Below are 18,580 nucleotides of genomic sequence, written 5' to 3'. Positions count from 1 at the left end.
CTTGTGGCGATTGTCCAGCCTCAAGGGCATAAAAGGCTTGAGCTATCATGGCCAATTCCCGCCGATGAGCTGTCCTCATCCTGCACAAACACCACAGGCAAAATAACACAACAAGTAACAGCAACCCCGTCAAAGCTCCAAGTCCCGCCCACTCCTTCAGGTTGGAGATGGCTGTGCAGATCCAGGATGACAATCCAGATGCGAAGGAGACATCCACACGTGTGGAGTTGATGGTGACCATGGCAAGGCGCAGTTGCTTCAAGGTGTAGTCAAATTCTGCGGACCAATTCTGCAAGAGCATCTGAGACAACTTTTTAGAGTAATTTGTTGCCTGAGTCATGTTATCGTACTGAACAGAGGTCACACACAACCCTGAAAATTTCCACTCACATCCTAGCTGAGCAAGCTGCCAGAGAGTATCCACCTGCTCTTGTACCAAATCCACACGCTGATTAACAATCATCAAGCCTCCCTTTATTTGTGCATTTAAGGATGTCTGAGTATCCAAAGCAGCAGCCACGGAGGCCGTTAAATTATTCAGGGTATTAGCAGTTTGAACTGTCCCTGTGAGCGCTATAGCAGCTATTGTAGCACCCACAGCTGCAATGGAAATGGCGGTTATAATGGCTGCAGTAACGATCCCAATCAGCAATGTTATCATAATGAAGATCGAGGGGCTGCTTTGTGACATTGTCTGTTTGCCGCACCAGTCGCTCAGGTAACCATCGAGAATATAGAAACATGTCCATGTCCCCATATTAAAACAGAGTCAGGTCCATACCATTGAGCAGTTAGAGGGTCTTTCCACTTCACATAGACTTGTTGTCTTTTGGTTTCAGGATGCCAGTGACGATCAGCTGCAGTTTTCCCTTGATTATCCAGTATTAGAAAATTTAAAATGAAAAGAGCATGTGATAGCCATTTTTGTGGGGAATATGCCATGGTCCCGTATTCCCCCTTTTTTATTTTTTGTAAATAATTTTTTAATGTGGCATGTGCTTGTTCCACAATACCTTGTCCCTGGGGATTATAAGGAATCCCGGTGATGAGAGATGTGGAAGTTAGTACAGAAGTGCTTTAAAGAGTTGGAAGTATACGCTGGGCCATTATTAGTTTTTATCTGTATAGGGATTCCTAGAACAGCAAAGGCCTGAAGGCAATGAGAGATGTTTGGCAGCCTCGCCGCATTGCGGGGTGGCAAAAACAAAACCTGAACATGTATCTAAAGAAACATGTATGTATTTTAGTTTACCAAATTCAGAAAAATGGGTAACATCCATCTGCCAAAGCTGATTAGGCATAAAACCTCTAGGATTTACACCATAATAAGGGACCGGGAGAAATGTGACACAGGAAGGGCAGGATTTTACAATTTGCCTTGCCTGTTCCCGGGTGATTCCGTATCTTAATCATAAGGTTTGGACATTGAGGCGATGCAAATCATGACCATGGGATGCTTCTTAGACTTTGTCAGTCTTTCTTTAAAGGATCTGGCTTCTGAGCCAGAGACTGGAGCAGCTAGAAAGAAACACATTTATAACTGAAGTTTAGCATCATTTCACATCTTGGCACCACTTTTAATCTAAACAGCCCGATTGGTTATTATCTCTGCAAGATGAGAGACATATCTTTTGACATCTCCAGGGGCCCTCTGGAGATACCAAAAGTCCAGAGAATTTAGAACTTTGATTTTCAGAAAGTCTGTTAAAGGTGCCAAGAGAACTTAGAGTATCTGGTCAAAATAGAATTCCTTAACATTTAGTCAGGGTGATTTTAACACTTTTAGACCAGATCTGATCATAATAATATTTAACATAACTTTTTAAGACTTAATACTTTTTATCAATCATAACTTAACAGACAGTAGTGTTAAAAAGAGACATTACAGTTTTTGCAACAACAGATTTTAAGATTTACAATTGAGACCATTTCCAGATAATTACTAACATTAGTACACATTTTAAAAAATCCCATTGTTATAACAGAAGATCAGACTTCAACTTTAGGTTAGTGTAATTTTGGCATTAATATTTAACTTATAGAAAACTCTGTAAACAATGTTTTAAAATCGTAAACTTTTTACAACTTTTCATGACTTGCTCACACCTTCTGAAACTTTATACCTGTAGTTACTTTTACAGTCTTGGATTATCATGTATGGACAACCTATGAGAATACATGCTGGCAAACTTAAAAGTCTTATCAAATTTAAGATGTTAAAAGTACACATAATACATTTTCCATATTTTACTTAGCACCGATGCCTGGATAACTTAAAACACTGAGCTATTAATGAATACCACACCATTATCTGAATTAAAAGTCAAAATTACATTTCCATGCTTTTAAGTAACATAAGGATAACACCACTTGGGCAGCAACAGTCACTAGTGCATATTTACAACTTTGAAAAGATCTTCATCCTTAAGAGAAACAAGTTTAAAGCATATCAAAGACATGTAAATGTAAAACTGAGCAAGTGAACCAAAGGGCGTTTGCATTAACCCAATTTTCTGAACCAATCTGTATTGGCTTACTTGAGTTAACAACATAAAGGCTTGTATACACAGAATTTACTCTCATTTTTATAAGACTACTCTAGCTGAAAAGCAAAAACATGAATACAACATAGATTTGACATCATTTACTACATTTTAATACACTTTGTATAATTTGAATTGACTCAAACAGCTGTTACTTTAACAAATTTAGAGTCCCATCCTTTGAGAGTTCCAGGGATCCGACTGGAAGCCCCAAAGTTGAAAGACTCGGTTTAGAATTTAAACTATCAGAGAGTCAAACCATTTTAGTCAAAAATTAGTACGTTTAACCAAGGCTGTGGACTAGATCTAATCAGAGTTAGGTAATCACTCAAACATTAAAGATATAACGTAAACAGCTTCATGGTGCAGTTTTTCCAATCAAGACTCATACTGGCAATAGAAAAATGCGAAACCTTCAAGACACATGAAAACTCTCATTAGATAAGTTAGCTACAGCAGCACAGAAAAGAATTGATTATCAGCGTATGAGCCCATTGCTTAAGTTTTTATTAACTGTAAAGAGAAAAACCCATCAAGTTGGAAAGGGTTATCGAATTAAGACTTTTCTCTAGGTCAAGATACCTGTGGAATTTTTCCTCTCTCTTTCTCCTGGCCTGTCGCGTCCCCCTTTTTGTTTTAAAAGATATTCTTTCAGTGTGCGGTGTGCTCGCTCAATTATGCCCTGGCCCTGAGGATTGTACGGCAATCCATGGACAAGTTGAACCTCCATTTTTTGGCAAAAGGTGGTAAAGGTTTGAGATGTATAGGCCGGGCCATTATCAGTTTTTAGCACCTGGGGTCTCCCCCAGGCGGCCCATGCATCCAGACAATGAGCAATCACCTGACGTTAGGGATACAATTGGGCTAGAAGGTTTAATCGGTCCTGTGGTTTCCAATATCTTTAATGCGTTCACCACATATAAGGAATCTGACAACAAGTTAAAGGCAAAAGAGCACTGCTTAAGGACTTCAATAACTATTTTTAATTCCACAACTTGAGGCGAGCCTGGCTGAAACTGATGAAATACCGGGTCATTACCCTCTACCATATAAACCCCACAGCCTGTTTTTGACCCATCCGTAAATATATTTGGAGCACCTGGTAATGGCTCAGCGGCTGTAATTTTTGGAAATCCTCATTTGCCGATTCAATTCCCGTACTTGCTTTATACCAGACTCTTTGTTATCGCCACACTCTTCAGACTCACTGCTGCTTTCTGAGCTACTTTCTGCACTAGTACTACTTACTAAGGAGGGGCTGTGCAACTTGGAAAGATCGGGGTACATTTTTTCCTAGTTCTTTTCTGACTCTCCTTCAAAGTTTTCACTTTTTCACTGGCAGCTCTCTCGGAGCGCTCTTCCTGAAGCTCCTCCAAAGCAGCTTGACCGCTCAGAATAGTTTCACTACACTGCTCATCCTCGAGGCATGCTCGCACTAACTTCCATATTGGTCTCACTCCCCTTTCGAGATTACCCTGTTCGAATGCAAAATCCAAATCCCTGCCTAGTTTGTCCCATGAAGGGATAGTAAGGCTTCCCGAAACCCCATACCAGGGTGCAATGGTATCGCAGTTACGTAAAAACCTATGCAATGTACTAGGCTTAAGTTTCAAACCGTTTTCTCAAAGCAGCGCATTCAGCGCCAGAAAAATTGGATGGGACTGTGAATTACCCATCGTCAAAAATTGTACTCTTTCCCTGGCCACGGGTCAGAGCTCCTTCTGCTTTTGTCGCAGAACTTCCTCTGCTTTAATCGCAGAGCTATCCTCCCGCTATTGTCGCAGGACTGCCCGCTCTTATCGCGGATCCCCACCTTATTTTCCTGGGGGACTTACCAGTGCTGCCCTGACTGCATGAAGTTCTGAGTTCGCGTTTGAGATGGTTCCCCGTACGGGCCACCAGTTGTCGCATCCCTCGACCAGCAAGGAAGACACAACCCGAACTCTTCTTCAAGCAGTTTATTCAGGAACCTTGAACAAGCTTCTTCTTCCGCCTCCTTCCCTCTCCCATCCCTCTTATAGCCATCAGCACACCAATCAAAGGCAGCCAAGTGGCAAGGATTGATAGGTACAGCAATGCGGAAGCCAGAAGGGAGCTCAGCCATCTCCTTATTAGGAGTTGTTTGTTTCTCTCCAGTCCTTCCGGGAGAAAGGAGCCGGTGCCATCTTTAGGGTGCGGTGCAATGGCTCCCCACACCTAAGCAGTATCTTAACCACTATGTCAAATGCATGTTTCTATTTCCTTTTTATCTTTTCTCAAATAAAAGAGCATACTTTAAAGCTAGTATGTTTAACTATTAGCTTTCCCTGACTAAAATTCAGAACAAATTCAGAGGTCAGGGGTAAGGTTGGAAAGGCAATAGCAAGTTTATTATTAGGTATGAAAATTGGAAACTACAGGAGACTAGGAAGATGAACCTAGTACCAAAGTCATCATTACGGATAGGAACAAGATCAGGAAGTGTAAGGTACTATCATGGGTACAAGTAGCATGGAAGTGAGATAGTAAAAGAATAATTTATGAAATTGTGTGGTGCTCACATAAGTCTCAATTTCAGTGATAATGGAGAGGTTTGGTGCACTTCCACCTTCAGAGATTCACATTAAGGTATATGAAAAATAATACAACATTTGAAACCTATAAGCTCTAGGCACTGTTATATTTTACAGACCCAAATATCTGTTCTTTCCCTTTTCCAATTTTTTTTTTCTGGGAAGTGGGGGTTAAAATCAACCTCTGTAATAGGCATTAACTTGATATTTTGGATGCCCACATATGATATTGGAGGGCCAGAGCAGGTTCTGGCTCCTCAGCTTCCAAGCCAGCTTCTTCTAAAAAGCCAGGGAGGAAGCAAATGTCGGGATCCCCAGCCACTCACATCAGAAACTCAGCATTTCTGTTCCCTGGCTTTTGTAGGGCTCAGTCCTGGCTGTTGGGGGGCATTTGTGGGGTGAACTAGCTTGTGGAAGATTCTCTCTTTCAATATTTCTCGCTCGCTCTCTCAAATCTCTGTGCCTTTTGCTCTGCCTTTCAAATAGATTAATTTAACAAAAATTAAATATTCAATATGTTATTGAAAGCATTGGAATGCTTCTAGAAATTGAACAATCTTTCTAATTTTTTAAACTTTTATTTAATGAATATAAATTTCCGAAGTACAGCTTATGGATTACAATGGCTTCCCCCCCATAACTTCCCTCCCACCCGCAACCCTCCCCTTTCCTGCTCCCTCTCCCCTTCCATTCACACAAAGATTTATTTTCAAGTCTCTTTATATACAGAAGATCAGTTTAGCATATATTAAGTAAAGATTTCAACAGTTTGCACCCCCATAGAAACAAAGTGAAAAATACTGTTTGAGTACTCGTTATAGCATTAAATCTCAATGTACAGCACATTAAGGACAGAGATCCTACATGAAGAGTAAGTGCACAGTGACTCCTGTTGTTGACTTAACAAATTGACACTCTTGTTTATGGCATCAGTAATCACCCTAGGCTCTTGTCATGAGTTGCCAAGGCTATGGAAGCCTTTTGAGCTCACTGACTCTGATCATATTTAGACAAGGTCATAGGCAAAGTGGAAGTTCTCTCCTCCTTTCAGAGAAAGGTACCTCCTTCTTTGATGACCCATTCTTTCCACTGGGATCTCACTCACAGAGATCTTTCATTTAGGTCATTTTTTTCCCCCAGAGTGTCTTGGCTTTCCATGCCTGAAATACACTCATGGGCTTTTCAGCCGGACCTGCATGCCTTAAGGGCTGATTCTGAGGCCTGAGTGCTGTTTAGGACATCCACCATTTTATGAGTCTGCTGTGTATCCTGCTTCCCATGTTGGATCGTTTTCTCCCTTTTTGATTCTATCGGTTAGTATTTTCAGGCACTACTCTTGTTTATGTGATCCCTTTGACTCTTAGTCCTATCATTATGATCAATTGTGAACAGAAATTGATCACATGGACTAGTGAGATGGCATTTGTACATCCACCTTGATGGGATTGAATTGGAATCCCCTGGTATGTTTCTAACTCTGCTGTTTGAGGCAAGTCAGCTTGAGCATGTCACAAATTGTACATCTCTTCCTTCTCTTATTCCCACTCTTATATTTAACAGGAATCATTTTTCAACTGTTATGACTACATATAGGATGGAATATTTCCTAAGCACAGACTTTCAAATCTTACTGATTGTGCTAAATTCTAACTTTGCCACTTACCACATGTGTAACCTTGAACAAATCATTTAACGTCTCTGAACCTCAGCCTCTTCATCTTGAAAATGGCTGTATAAATATTAAGTATCAATATAGGATAATTGTGAGATTTAAAAGAATACAGCAGTGTAAAGAGCTCAGAATAACATCTGGAACTAAGTGTAAAATAACTATGAATCAAAGTAGCATTATTAATTGCTCTGCTTACAGATACAAACTAGTGTAGTGTTGCAGTATTCTGGGTCACAGCTTCTCTCTGATGGGTTCTTTGTCTCATGATCATGAAGAATGAGGCACATTAAAAAGGAACATAATGCAAAGTGACTGAAGTTTATTGAAGGAAGCAGAGACAGCTCCTCTGAAAGCGGCTGCCAATGAAGAAGTTTCTATTAAAAAGTTTGACCCAATGTTTGACCTCCTGAATAAAATATTTCATTGAGAATTACTTCTATGTCACAAGAATGATATTTTGATCCAATGATAAATTCAAAAATTTCTCTGACATCTTTTTATTTTCAATATAATATGCTTCTTTCCCTCTGACATTTTTTTTAAAATAAGAGATACAGTGAACACAATGCTTATAGAGGTATTGCTAAGATAAAAACTAGTACTTGCATGGGTGACAGGATTAAATAAAAGAACCTGTATATTGATCATTTATTTCTGTCAACGTATCACAAGTCTCAACACAATCATCCCGCTGTAGCTATATGGATTTTCTTCCTTCCTAATGATGTTCAGGTCTTTAAGTAACCCATGAAATATGATCATATGGTGTCAGTCTCTGCTTCAACATGGACTGTAGTGGGTATCTGCATCCTATAACCAGTGATCCCACCAAATTTCACAAGACTGGCACATAGCATCCAGTTATTTTATTCTTTCTGTCTTTCTGCCAAATACGAGTTATCTCTTAAAATGGATTCTTTATATAACTAAAAAATGTTGAGCCTTTTCTGATTGAACACTGTGATAAATCCCTTGAGTTGGTTATCTCATTTAATTCTCACACTCACAATTAATGAGAAACAATATCTTCCTTTTGCCAACGTTTCTATTTTTATATTTTAAAAAGATTTATGCATTTATTTGAAAGAGTTACAGTGAGAGTGGGGCAGAGAGAGAGAGAGATAGAGAGAGAGAGAGGGAGAGAGATATTTTTCTATCCACTGGTTCACTCCCCAGATGGCTGCAATGACCAAGACTGGGCCAGACAGAAGCAAGGAGCCAGGAGCTTCCTCTGGGTCTCCCATATGGGTGACAAGGGCCCAAACACTTGGGCTATTTTTCACTGATTTTTTCAAAGCCATTAGCTGGGAGCTGGATCAGAAGTGGAGAAGCTGGAACACAAAGCAATGCTCATATGTGATGCTGGAATTGCAAGGGTTGGCTTTATCTGCTATGCCACAATATAGCCCTTCATCATTTCCAGTTGTTTCACATATATTTGAAATATAAGAATCTTTTCTCTCCAGAATTATTGGTAGAATTCTTACCTAACTTTCATGTCTTCATTGTAGTTACTAGCATATTTGCGCACATAAAAATTTCCCTCCTATTCCTTAAGGGAAGGACCTCAGGTTAATTTTCCCATGTATCTCCACTAATTGGTATCAGATTCTGCATAGTTCATGAAGAAGCTTAAATTTAAACTTGATGAATGCAAATAAAAATGGTTTTAAGATTTTCAAAAATGAGAAATAGCTTTTGATAAAAAACATAGAGTTAGGTAATAGCAGTTTACAAATGGTAGGAAATACCATTGTAAAAATACCATTGAATAAATACTACACATATCATTTTCAGATTTACATGGTGAGGTATATCATGTTGGCATTTTAGACAGTTTAAAAATTAAAGGTGAAAAATGTAGTACTTACATTTATGTGGCTTTGAAATTGTATGAAACCTAATGATTGTCTCACATGTATATCCATACATATAAATACATAAATATTTTAAATACATATATATTTATAGGTGTGTATCCTCATGCCCACCACAAGAAGCCTTCAAAAACACGTGGGAAATTCATATTATCTTTTTTTTTTTGAAAGGAAGAGTGGACAGTGAGAGAGAGAGACAGAGAGAAAGGTCTTCCTTTGCCGTTGGTTCACCCTCCAATGGCCACCGCGGCCAGCGAGCTGTGGCCGGCGCACCGCGCTGATCCGATGGCAGGAGCCAGATGCTTCTCCTGGTCTCCTGTGGGGTGCAGGCCCAAGGACTTGGGCCATTCTCCACTGCACTCCCTGGCCACAGCAGAGAGCTGGCCTGGAAGAAGGGCAACCGGGAAAGAATCTGGTGCCCCGACCAGGACTAGAACCCGGTGTGCTGGCGCTGCAAGGCGGAGGATTAGCCTAGTGAGCCACGGCGCAGGCCCATATTACCTTTTAAAAACTAGTATACTTTTAAATTTGGAAATTTTGATTAATATTAAATATTTATGTTTATGGAGTGCAATGAAGTATTTTAATAGACATACACAGAATAAATCAATCATAATAGGATATTAACTGTTTCATGTCCTTTGTTGTGGACTATAATTATCCTACTACTCTGTGTAACTCCAGAACCCATTATCTTTACCTGCATTTTGGTATCCATTAGCAGATTCCTCTCACTCCTTCTACCCTTTCCAGATTCTACTAATCACTATTTTAGATCTGTATTGCTTGTGTGTGTATATGTATATGTGTATGTGTGTGTGTGTGTGTGTGTTTGTGTAGTGGGGCGGTGTTGGGACTTTTTTTTGTGTGTGTGTGGATGGAAAACGGTCATTTATTACCTAACCTTTAACTTTTGTGAAGTATGCTTTATAATTTTTCTATTTGTATAAAGGGAGAAGATTTTATGTATTGCATATATATAGCATTTAGAGCACAGCTACCATTACATCTTCCTCTCCTATTTATATTTTGATATATCTACATCATTTAGTCTATAGTTTTTCACATTATGGTGTTTATGTTTACATTCCTACAGTGAGAACATGCTTCTTGTTATCACATGTATCAACACTTGAGTTGAAAAATGATAAGAGGAAAATGCCACAATATTTTCAGTTACTTACACAGGTCCTGCTATACCAGAAAAACAAGTTCCACTGTGTGACAGCTCTAAAGGGTCTCAGTCTTCTGTGGATACATAGAAGTTCTGATGCAAGCACTAATAATGTATGAAAGTGCAGGTTGTCAGTAAATTCCTATGTGCAAATTGTTACGCCATTTTCAGTACATTTCCAAAGTGTCTTTATTCATGCCAAAAATGAGTTCATTTGAAATGGTATTGTGCTTAGAAAAGTGTTTATAGCCTCTTTTCTGATCTCAGTTACTTGGTGTTCAAAGGGCATTTGAGTTTTGACTGTAAAATACTTGTGTTAAGAGGTTTAAATGAATGGATTTCACACTTTTAAGAATATCATTTGAGCCTCAAAATATTTCAATTTTTCTTTTACTGAATCCTTATGGAATAAAATGAAGACCTCTGAAAATAATTCTTTCTCCACAAAGAGAATTCCAAATCCCGCCCTGCCCTCTGCACCCCCTAATATCTAGGCTGTGGGTTAATACCTTGCTTTACTGAAAAGATTGATTTTGCTTTACTTGAGTTCTTTGTATTTGAGGAGCCAGATAAATATTCATAGTGGTATGGAGTATGCTATTATTGATTAAATGTATGGGATGTGGACTCACATTTGGGTTAAGGCTTTGTCACATACAGGCCCCATGACTTTAGATAAATGTCTAACAATGAATTTCAGGTTCTTGTCCTATGAAATTGGCTTAAAATAGCATTCAATATTGGTGGCAATAGGCTACTGAAGATCTTGTTACAGACAGGGCAGAGAAAAGTTCTCACTAAATATTAACTAAAAGCATGTTTAGATCATGATCATCGTAATTATGCAAGCAGGAGGATAACATCCTTCCAACTCACTTGACAAACCAGGCATGGATCAGTTTTTCTGAGATATAGGTCTTGTCACCCATTCATTTGTTCACAGATGTTTTATCACACAGACATTTCATGAGGCCTTGCCCTGGGAACTGGGAACACAGACATGGATAAGACAGTTTTCCTTTACTGAATGGTTAACATCTACTTCTCCATTTAATAAATTATCACTAATTGGGATAGCTTAAGAATGAATCCTAAAGTCTTCCCTCCAATTGAGTCACTTGTTGTTCATCAAATGTTCAAAAAGCTTTTTCATTGTTATGTGTGGGTACCTGCACTCACTGCTTCATTTCTGCCTTAAGATAAACGTCCTATTCATCAAGTGTTATCCTTTTTCTGAATCTTACAACGAAGTGCGAACTTTGCATTTTCTTAACCCTTCCAATGTCATTGCACAGTTCTAATGCTACCTACCTTATTCAAACTTCTGGCTTAATTAGGTAAATATATTTGTTTTCTGCCTCCCAACATATATTAGCCATTATTACAAACTCCTTAGTAGTAATTGTAAGTTAAATATATGCAGTGAAATGGTTATAAGTAATAATAAGTTAGCGCTTTTTCATTTGAGTAAAAGTAAATACAAGATTACTTCAAATAGCATATGGAAAATGGAATTAAATGATATGTTTGTTTTGGTGCTAAAAACTTGAAATTCATGCATAATTTTTTCATATGATAGGTTTTCCACAGACTTGTTGAAAAACCCTCATGAATTGTGTGGGGAGCAACCCGGACTAGACTGAGTTACTGGAATTAAGACTTATTCTATGCATCTGCTCTCTCACAATATGGCGCTGGGAGAGGAGAAAACAGCTTCTACGCAGCTGCCTCCAGTTCAACCAATAAACTGTAGGACCTACTCCTGATTAGAGGAGAGCAGCGTACTCGGCGTGTGGGCAGCCAAGTTAGGATTGGCGGAGGAGGACTATAAAGGAGGAGAGAGACGGCATGCACCAGGAACATCTAGGGGGAACATCTAAGGGGAACACCTGTGCAGCCCCCGAGAAAGCCGGCCGGCGGAGTGCCGCTCCCCTGCGGAAGTGGGGAATGTGGCCAGGGGGAACTGCCCTTCCACGGAGGTGGAAGGGATAGTAGCCAACCCGGGAAGGACCAGCAGCAAACCCGGGGAGGGCCGAGCAGACAGAAGAACAGCGCAGGGTCCTGTGTCGTTCCTCCACGAAAACAGGGAGCGACATAATGGTGCCGTGACTCGGATATGAAGCCTAGCCAGGGTTTAGTGTCGTTCCTCCACGAAGAGGGGGAGCGACATAATGGTGCCGTGACTCGGATAGGAAACCTAGGACGGATAGGAAACTTAGGAGGGAAGAAACGGGAAGAAGTGGAAAATACCGGAGAGAGAGACTAGCAAAGAGCCTAGGTGCCGGAAGAAGCTATTGAAAGCCTAGGCATAGACTCGGATATGGACTGTGGGAAAGAAGTTAGGATTGAAAGCGAAAGTGAAAGCTTTCATAGACTCGGATGCGGACTATGGCGGGGAAGCTAGGAGACTGAAAGCGAAAGTGAAACCTGGAGGAGGCTTGGACTCGGATACGGACTGTGGGGAGAAGCCAGGAGAAATGAGAGGAATATTGTTGGAAGAAAACTTAGGGAAACATACCCGGTAGAGAAAAATGTTAGGGAGGATGAAGCCGCGAGTGCAGGCCGAGGCGAAGACATAAGCCACCTTGGAATTCTTCAAGTCACCCCGGGGAGCAAGAGGCGAAGATCTGGAACCAGAGGCAGAGACGTGGGCCGCCAGGTTGAAATTCGCCAGGTTAGTCCGGGGAACTTGGACTGAATGCTGGTGGTGGCGGAAACATTCGCGGAAGCCGCCGCGTGCAGAGAGAGCACGGGGCGTGAATAGATAGGGAACGCGGGGCTGGCGCGAGGCCGTGGTGCGGGCGCGAAGTGCGTGGAGACCGCGGAGTGTGCTCGCAGAGCCGGGAACCCGCCGGCGGGGCGAGGCGCCGGGAAGCCGCGCAGAGCCCTGAAGCTGCCGCGGGGCGAGGTGCCGAGAAGCAGCCTCGGGGCGAGCGCCGCCGGGAAGCTGCAGGGATAAGAGAAACAGAAGTTTAGAAGTAAAATGAGAGAAATAGGAATGCTGGAAGATAGAAGTAAAATGGGAGAAATAGGAATGCCCGGAGATAGAGAAATAGAGAAATAGAAAGGCCTCCCCACAACATGGCAATGAGAGAGCTTGGATTCGGTCTGCCTGATTAAGTGAGGCGATGAGCACCTGCGGGCTGCTAGCAGCTTATGCGCCGCAGGTCACCGAAGACAGGCACGAATTAACATCAGTAAGGCCTCCCCACAATACAGCAATTAGGAGGCTTGGATTCGGTCTGCCTGATTAAGGCGGTAAGCGCCAGCAGGCGGCTCGACCAGAGTGTGAGCCGCAGGTCACCGAACACAGGCACGCATCAGCGCCTAAAAACCTCCTCACAACATGGCGAAGAGAGGACCCGGATTCGGTTTGCCTGATTGATAGGACTTGTAAGAACCTGTGGCAACTCTAGCAAGTAGAGCAGAGTGTGTGCCGCGGGGCACCGAAGACAGGCACGTATCAACGCCAAAAAATAAAAAGAAAGGGGGATCTGTGGGGAGCAACCCAGACTAGACTGAGTTACTGGAATTAAGACTTATTCTATGCATCTGCTCTCCCACAATATGGCGCTGGGAGAGGAGAAAACAGCTTCTACGCAGCTGCCTCCAGTTCAACCAATAAACTGTAGGACCTACTCCTGATTAGAGGAGAGCAGCGTACTCGGCGTGTGGGCAGCCAAGTTAGGATTGGCGGAGGAGGACTATAAAGGAGGAGAGAGACGGCATGCACCAGGAACATCTAGGGGGAACATCTAAGGGGAACACCTGTGCAGCCCCCGAGAAAGCCGGCCGGCGGAGTGCCGCTCCCCTGCGGAAGTGGGGAATGTGGCCAGGGGGAACTGCCCTTCCACGGAGGTGGAAGGGATAGTAGCCAACCCGGGAAGGACCAGCAGCAAACCCGGGGAGGGCCGAGCAGACAGAAGAACAGCGCAGGGTCCTGTGTCGTTCCTCCACGAAAACGGGGAGCGACAAATTGAATTTACAGAGTAAATATTGTTTCTGTTCACAATTGATCATAATGATAGGACTAAGAGTCAAAGGGATCACATAAACAAGACTACTGTCTGAAAATACTAACCAATATAGAATAAAAAAGGGAGAGAATGATCCAACATTGGAAGCGGGATACACAGCAGACTCATAAAATGGTGGATGTCCTAAACAGCACTTGGCCTCAGAATTAGCCCTTAACGCATGCAGGTCCGGCTGAAAAGCCCATGAGTGTATTTCAGGCATGAAAAGCCAAGGCACTCTGGCAAACAAAAAAAATGACCTAAATGAAAGATCTCTGTGAGTGAGATCCCAGTGGAAAGAATGGGTCATCAAAGAAGGAGGTACCTTTCTCTGAAAGGAGGAGAGAACTTCCACTTTGCCTATGACCTTGTCTAAATATGATCAGAGTCAGTGAGCTCAAAAGGCTTCCATAGCCTTGGCAACTCATGACAAGAGCCTAGGGTGATTACTGATGCCATAAACAAGAGTGTCAATTTGTTAAGTCAACAACAGGAGTCACTGTGCACTTACTCTTCATGTAGGATCTTTGTCCTTAATGTGCTGTACATTGAGATTTAATGCTATAACGAGTACTCAAACAGTATTTTTCACTTTGTTTCTATGGGGGTGCAAACTGTTGAAATCGTTACTTAATATATGCTAAACTGATCTTCTGTATATAAAGAGACTTGAAAATAAATCTTTGTGTGAATGGAAGGGGAGAGGGAGCAGGAAAGGGGAGGGTTGCGGGTGGGAGGGAAGTTATGGGGGGGAAGCCATTGTAATCCATAAGCTGTACTTTGGAAATTTATATTCATTAAATAAAAGTTAAAAAAGATAAATATATCTTTTTTAAAGATTGATTTATTTATTTGAAAGTGGGAGAGGGAGGGAGAAGTAGAGGGAGAGGGAGAGGGAGAGGAAGAGGGAGAGGAAGAGGGAGAGGTGAGGGAGAGGGAAAATTTATCCATTGGCTGGGTCATTCCCTAAATGGTTGCAATGGCTAGAACTGGTCCAGGCCAAAGCTAGGGCCTAGGAAATCCTTGCAGATTCCCTGCATAGATACTGGAGCCCAAGTGCTTGGGCCATCCTCTGCTGCCCTCCTAGGCAACTTCCTAGGCACATTCCTAGGCACAAGGGGCTGGATCAGAAGTAGAACAGTTAGAGCATGAACCAGCACTCATATGGAATGCTGGCTTCACAGGTGATGACTTAACCCACTATGCCACACTGGCCCCGATAACACTTTTATTATTTAGTTTTCCAAAATTATTTTATTTAAAAGACAGAAATAAAGGTAGAGTTAGAGATAAATTGATTGCTAGATCAATAGGCAGAGAGAGAGAGAGAGAGAGAGAGAGAGGGAGAAATATCATATCAGTTGGCTTATTCCTCAGATACCCAGAACAGCAACAGCATAAGGTAAGGTCAGGTCAAAGCATTGAGTCAGAAACTACATCCATACCTCTGCATAGGTGGAAGGGACTGAACTACTTGAACCATCAACTGATGCTTCCCAGGGAATTAGCAGGAAACTGGGATCAGGAACAGAGCTGGGGATCACATGCAGGCAAATCAATGTGGGATGTAAGCGTCCCAAGTGGCATCTTAACTATTATGCCAAAAGCCCTCCCTTATTTCTCCTTTGTGATATGACTTTGTGAAGAGAATAGTTAACCTTCCTCCCACATAGTAAAGGTATCCTATTCTTGAGAAGTGAATAATTAATAGCACTACTTGATCACTAATATTCTCGTCTTTAATAAAGAGTTGCATGTGGGCCGGTGCCATGGCTCACTTGCTTAATTACTGCTTGCAGTGCCGGCATCCCATATGGGCGCCGAGTTCTAGTCCCGGTTGCTCCTCTTCCAGTCCAGCTCTCTGATTTGGCCCTGGAAGGCAGTGGAGGATGGCCCAGTGCTTGGGCCCCTAAACCCGCATGGGAGACCAGAAAGAGGTACCTAGCTCCTGGCTTTGGATCGGCACAACGCCGGCCGTTTGGTGGCCATTTGGGCCGTGAACCAATGGAAGGAAGACCTTTCTCTCTCTCTCTCTCTCTCTCTCTCATTGTCTAACTCTACCTGTCAAATAGATTAAAAAAAAAAAAAAGAGTTGCATAAGTATATGACTGTCCAAATGAAAGTTAGATTGCGTGTTTTTTTTTGTTGTTTGTTTGTTTGTTTTGGTTTCCTTACTTCTCTGTGTGCCTACCTAATGCCATTCAGGCTAATAAAATGGGAGCAAAAGTAGTTTAAGTGTAACTTCCCAGCCATACACTTAAAGAGAAGATATGTGCTTTTTCTCTCCCACTACATTTTTCACTGGTTGTAGTGCAGTTGAATTGTGAGCTTTCTTGAAACACACAATGGGGGCAATAGCAAAAGCTTATGGAAACAGGATAAAAAAAAAAAAAGCCTGGTTGTCTGATATCAGGGAGTTAGCAAACCAAGCTGGACTTCTGTTTTCTATTTTTCACCAATTTATTTGAATAGTACAAATGTATGTGTACACACACACAGATGGATAGACAGACAGGTCTTTTATCTGCTGGTTCACTCTTCAAATTCCTACAATAGCCAGAGCTGGGCCAGGATGAAAACAAGTGGCTAGAACTCAATCTGGGACACTATGTCTTGAGCTATCATAACCTAGTGCCTGACTATGTGAGCATTAGCAGAAAGCTGCCACTGGAAACAAAGCTAGGACTTGCCATGGGCACTCTGATATGAGACATGGGCATCACAAATGACGTCCTAAACAAGGAGCAAATACCTTTATTATTCGGGACTACTTAAGTCCATATTGTTCAGTGAAGGTAAAAGTAACTTCTACCTTGAAGATTTTTCTATTGTGCTTGTCAGTTATAGCAGCCTAGACTTTATCTTAAATAAAATTTGTTATTTATAAATTTACTTTTAAAAGATTTATGTATTTGAAAGGCAGAGTGACATAGAGAGAGGGAGGGAGAGAGAGAGAATCTTCTACCCACTGTATCACCACCCAAAATAGCTGTAACAGCCAGGGGTAAGCCACTTGATGCCAGGAGCCCTTATCTCCATCTGGGTCTTCCACATGGATGCCACGGGCCTTTCCAGATGCATTAGCAAGAAGCTGGATCAAAAGAGTAGCTGCTGGAACTTGAATTGGCACTCCAATATGGAATGCTGGCAGCCCAAGTAGATAATCTGCTGGGCAACAACACATGACTCTGTAAACTTAAAGATTGTATAGTGGCTGTATATTGTTTTAAAGGGTAGAGATAACCTTAGGTAAATATGCCAGAATCCTAATGTAGAAATTTGAGATTAAATTAACAGGGCATTTTCAATTTTATTTAGTAAAAGGCAAAATTCAATATAGAAAGAATCCAAGACAAACCTCAGAAAACACTCTGGAAAATAACTTTTCTCTCAAGCTTGCATGAAAATATGCTAGTCTGTCGAAGATGTTCAAGACAGATGTTACCTACTTTTAGTCATATATTTACTTAGATAAAATGCTGGAGAAAGTTATTACTTAGGCAAGGAAGTCAAGGTAATCCTTAATGAAAACTCTTGGATTTTAAATGAACTCAACTTGATTTGTGCATAGTAAATAGTCTTGTATTATATCTATGAAGAAAATAACACAACTACTGAATGAATGTGTGACCCTGAAGTTATTTGGCTGACCATCAGGATTAGATGGGGAGCTTCTATTTCAGAATCTCCGAAGGTGGGCCTTTGATATAGTGGTTGAAACACCTGCATCCCATAGCAGAGTACCTGGGTCTGATAACCAAATGTGATTTCTTATTCTGGCTTCCTGTCATACTGTGGGCGATAGTGGTGATGGCTCGAGTAATTGAGTTTCTTTAACAAAGGTGGAAACCTTTGAATCCTCAGTTCCTGCCTTCCATGTTCCAGCCCCGTATTGGTTGCGTGGGCATTTGGAGATTCAACCAGCAGCTAGGAACTTACTCTTTTTCTCCCTTCTGTTTGCCTTTCAAATATATAAATTAAAAAAAAAATCAGTACATTCTGAGTCTCATTTGTTTTCTTAAAAACTTTAAGGATATCCTGATGAACGATTTTATGAACTCTACTTCTATGAAGTAAAATTCTAGTGCTTCAGACTAAAAGTTAAAAAAAATGGAGAAGAAAGGTGTGAGAGATTTACGACTTAATGTGAGGCAGTATGTCACTCCCTTGCCCGCAAAGGAACGACGTTGCTCGCAGCTTATCGGCCTTCAGTAGGCTTTATTTAAACAGGATAGAAAGAGAAACCCTTGAGCAAGGGGAGCTCCGAAAGAAACGGGAAGCTCCCGTTACTACATCACGAATGGCTTATATAGTATATCATTGCAGAAGCACGTAAGCAAGCTTAGTCCATGCTACAGTCCATGCAGCGGCGCTGCAATCGGGTGCCTGATCACACACAGTCCATGTGCTCCTTGTCCAACCATAAAGGTGATCACGCGCCTTCATCCAATCAAGCTCCTGCTCACGTAGCAGGAAACTCGGGTGCTAACAACAAGCTTCCACCTGGTGTTTTCTCAGCCTTGGCCAGTGGAAAAAGAAGTACGGGAAGCCCCAAGGCCATAGTTGTTTTGACTCTAGCCTGGGGTTATGAAACGGTCTCGATATCACAGCTCAACAGAAACCATAAACATCCACACAGCAGTAACTAATGCCAATGGTCAGCAAGCCAAGCCTTAGCATGTGGGCCCATGGCCAGCTCATGGGTCCCCACAGCAGTAGGACAAAACAAGGATGTAATTGAAAAGA

Source organism: Oryctolagus cuniculus, chromosome 8 (assembly GCF_964237555.1).
Source record: "Oryctolagus cuniculus chromosome 8, mOryCun1.1, whole genome shotgun sequence".
Classification (NCBI taxonomy): Eukaryota; Metazoa; Chordata; class Mammalia; order Lagomorpha; family Leporidae; genus Oryctolagus; species Oryctolagus cuniculus.
Note: the sequence above shows the minus strand (reverse complement) of the source record.